Source organism: Sorex fumeus, unplaced genomic scaffold (genome assembly GCF_029834395.1).
Source record: "Sorex fumeus unplaced genomic scaffold, SorFum_2.1 ptg000039l, whole genome shotgun sequence".
In the NCBI taxonomy this organism is placed as follows: Eukaryota; Metazoa; Chordata; class Mammalia; order Eulipotyphla; family Soricidae; genus Sorex; species Sorex fumeus.
Window position 1 is genome coordinate 2693976 of NW_026606096.1, and position 4680 is coordinate 2698655.

Sequence of the window (4680 nt, forward strand, 5' to 3'; positions counted from 1 at the left end):
AGTAAATAAAAAAATTAATTTTGTTTGAAGAACGAAAGTAGTTAGTGTACCTGGAAGACAAAAGGTAGGAAGAGAAGGGTGAAGCTACTTAGCTTATTGTTTGTATACATAATAATTTTGACCTTTGCTCAACTGAGAAGTCATTGAGGAATTTAAGTGGAGGAGTGACAACACCTGAGTTACATGTGAAGAGATTGTTTAATAAACAAGCAATTATGGCAGCCTAGCCTGTGGCAGTGTCAGAACTGTATTTCTCATAGAATAGTTACACCATGTTTGGGAGGTGGAGTGAATGTATTTTGCTTATGGGTGGGATGTGGGTGAGGGAAAGTGTTGCCAGTGGCTTGATAAAGTGGGAAGAAAGAGAGGTAATTTAAGAAAAGAGTGCTTCCATCTTTCTGCTCCACCCTCCTGGGCCATCTGGAGAAATGATGCCTGCCTAGGGTCAGTATTGGTAAAGTCAGGATAACCAATCCTGGCGAGGGTCCTGATGCCTGGCTGGGTCAGGATTGGGTAAGGATTGGTTAAGGGTCAGGGTGGGGACCCACCAGCCCTACAAGGCTGCCATCAAGTTGAGCCTGAAGTCCACTTCTCACGGAGTCATGAATTCAGATTGGAATGGAGGATTGCTCTTTGTGGGAAAGGGAAAGCAATCCTAATCTTACCTTGCAGGAAAAAAATTCAGGAGGCGAAATAATAAGGATAGTTTTTTCTTAGAAATAAATTTACCGGGAAAGACACGAGGAAAGCGAAAGAGAGGAATATGTGTTCTAGGGAGGACATGGCCTTGAAAGAGCCTGCCAATTTCCTGGGGAGCTCTGCCAATTGCTTCTTCAATGTTTTTATGAATTCTGGTCTAATCTAAAAGTCTTTAATCCACTTTAGTATAATTTTGTGAATGCTACAAGGTACAGTACTAATTTCATTTTTTTAAACATGTAACTACCCAGTTTTCCCAGCACCATTTATTGAAGACATTTTCTTTGTTCCACTTCTTCCTTAGCTCCTGTATCATAGATTTACTGTTTATAAATTTGGAGGGTTAACACAGGATTCTTGATTCTGTTTCCTTGGTCTGCAGGCCTGCCTTTATTCTAGAACAATGCAGCTTTGATTAACACAGCTCTGTAGTATAGTTCGAAGTTCAGAAATGTAATGCCTCCTCTCTTCTTTGTTTTTTATGGACTTGCTTATGATATTTGGAAAGTTTCATGGTTTCATCAAATTATAGTGGGATTTCATCAAATTAAAATCATTGGAATCTTAATAATCCATTGAATCTGTATAATACCTTAGGTAGGATTGTTATTTTTAATAAGGTTAATTTTTCAATCCGTAAACAGGGAATATCTTTTCATTTACTTGTGTTATTTTCTATTTCTCTAAGCAGTGATTTATGGTTTTTACTGTACAAATCTTTCACCTCCCTTATTAAGTTGATTTCTGATATTTGCCATTTGAAGGAAATATTTTGAAAGTGATATTCTTTTTAATTTCTTTTTCTTATAGTTTATTATTTACATATAAAACTTTTGTGTATTAATTTTATAACCTATTCTATTGATTATTTTATTTGCGCATTAATTTTATAATTAATTTAAATTAATTATTAATTAATTAATGCACTAACATAAGCCTCAGAGACCTGGACCCTATGAAAACAGAATGAGAACACTATTTGTGTCTCCCAAAAAAGAATCAAAAGAGCTATGCTTGGAGTATTATGCTTCACTCAAGTGAGAGAAGGAATCCGGAGTTTCGACCTCTGTTGAGAATCAGGCATGCTGTCACGTTTGCCAAGGAGTTGAAAATCAGATGGGCCAGACACATAATGTGATTTGAAGACGACCACTGGACTAGAGCTGTTACTGTCAAAAGAACACGTGGCCACCCACCTACGAGATGGTCAGACTTCTTCGTCAAGACCCTGAATGAATGGTTTGAGGCTCTTGGTGTTCCTGGATCAAGCAGATGCCATTGGGCTACACTAGCATGCAACAGGGTTGAATGGAGACATTATTGGAGCCCGCTCGAGCTAATTGATGAGTAATGGGATGTCAAGTGATCAAGTGAAGTGATTAATTTTATAACCTATTTATTGATTGTCTATTTTTAAAGTTTTTTGGTGGAAACTTTAGCATTTTCAATTATCACTATTTGCAATTCTGCAAATAGTGATAGTTTAACTTCTTTGTTTCCAGTTTGTGTCCCATTGATATCTTTTTCTTGTCTGATTGCTGTGGTAAGGATTTCAAAACATTTTTAATAAGAGTGATCTCATTGAACAATCTTGTCTTGTGCTTAATCCCATCTGTAACTTTTATAGGTGCATAAATATGTGATTCAAAGAGCTGTGAGGCCCAAAGACAAAATAGTAATTGCTTCTCTTTTTTCCTTTCATTATTCTAATAGATTTATTATAAAAATTTATGTGTATTCTTCATACATTCTAGAATTCCATACAATTCTAGACTATTCACATATATATTCTAGAATTATATTTAAGTTTATATAAATGCATATATCCACTAATGTCAAATTTATACATATATACCTATTTGTGTATATAGAAAATATTTTTTTAACTTACATGAGAAAGAAATACTTATAACTTGAGGGACGATAGCATTCAAGATAAGTTATGTCCACATTCAATCTCCATTACCAGACAACCATCAAATGGCAGCCATCATTTGAGAAAACACAGATGTTTCTCTAATATTAGAATATAGGGGGTGAAGCTAGAGCAACCCCTGGAACATGGACTTCTGAGAGGATATTAAACACCCTCAGAAGAGTTTCTAAGGAATCCCATAATAATTGTTTTTTCCCTTATGGTAAGAAAAGATATATATAAATTTAGACTAACTAGTATGTAAAAGTCTCATGGGAAGTTCTCTCACATAAGAAGAGATATTTAATTATTTTAATTTATTCCATGGAACTCCTGAAAACTCTAATGTATTTTGATCAATTCTGGGTATTATTCTGAAATGTGTGTCATATGGTTGAATGAAATCTCTCAATAATTAATGGAAACTCTAATTATCACCATTTTACATTGTTTTCCATTTTCAAAATGTGTTTGTACAAATGCTTTGTTTTCAGAGGATTTATCAGAAAGGACGTGGGCAAATGCACTAAAATATCCATATATTGTAAAACTAAATGAGAATAATTAATCTCAGAACTTAGAGAAAAACTGACTTCTCAAGAATTACTAATGGACAATGGGAGTTTCTACATAGAAATAAACAAGCTATTGATGTTGAGCATAATTTTATTTTCATTTTTATTTTTTTCCTTTTTTATAATTTTATAATTTTTATTTATTGAATCACTGTGAGAGCAGTTACAAAGCTTTCAGGTTTAAGTCTTGGTCATACAATGAAACACCCAACCCTTCACCAGTGCCCATTTTCCACCACCAAAAACCCCAGTATACCCTCCATCCCATACCCCTCTCCATCTGTGGGGCAGATGATTTCCACATTTCTCTCTCTCTCTCTCTCTCTCTCTCTCTCTCTCTCTCTCCTTTGATTAAATTCAATATTTCGACACCAGACCCACCATTATTATTTGGGATTTTATCCCAACACTCAGATCTGCTGAAAAGGCAACAGTAAACAATTTATGTTCTATTGCATGTTATGAATAACATATGATGTCGTGCAGCCACAGTAGTGGCCACGCAATTTTGGAATTCCAAATTTTTAACAATTAAATCTGGAGGGATTTCTGCCAAAACCTGCTGGGTTCCGAGATTTGTTCCTGAGTCTCTTGGATCATGGCCATTAAGCAGTTTAATCAGGAGCCAGAGAAGCCATTCGTGGGCAGCGACTAGGGGGTCTTGTTGGGGCTGGAAGGAAAGGATCAACTCCACCCCCATCCCGTGAGGCCCCACGTGTCTCATCACTGCAGGCCCAATCCTGACTGTCCAGTGGCCTCTGGAGGATGGCGCCACTGAGCCACCAAGGGGGAGCAGGTGGAGGGATAGCACCCTTTCCCCCCTGGGGTGGCCCAGCGACAGTAATCTACTGCGGAGTCTGGACACATTTCTGCCTAAAGCTGCTGGGTTCCAAGATTTGTTTCTGAGTCTCTTGGATCATGGCTGTTAAGCAGCTTTGTCAGGAGCCAGAGAGGTCTTTCTTGGGCAGTGACTCAAGGGTCTTGTTGGGGCGGGAGAAAAGGGCCAGCTCCACCCCCACCCCATGAGGCCCCCTGTGTCTTATCACTGTGGGTCCAAACCTGACTGTCCAATGACCTCTAGAGGATGGCGGCCATCGAGCCACCAAGGAGAAGTAGGTGAAGACAACATCCTTTCCCCCCTGAACTGGTCCAGCGCCAGTAACCCATTGTGGGGACTGAATGCATCTCTGCCAAAAGCCGCTGAGTTCCGAGATTTGTCTCTGAGTCTCTGGGATCATGGCAGTTAAGCAGATCGATCAGGAACCAGAGAGACCTTGCCTCCAATAATATAGCTGAGCCTGAGGTGGTTTGTGGGTGTGTCTCCCATACACCTAACTTTTGGCCGGTTTACTTTCTTGGTAAACTTTGCCCCAAGTATTTGGGGTCTGGCCAAAGGCACAACAGCAATTTTGGGGTATCTGGAAGTCTAAAGGCACCATCAGGCTGCTGATGCACTTGCCTCACAGGTACCAACTGACCTGCTGGCGGCAC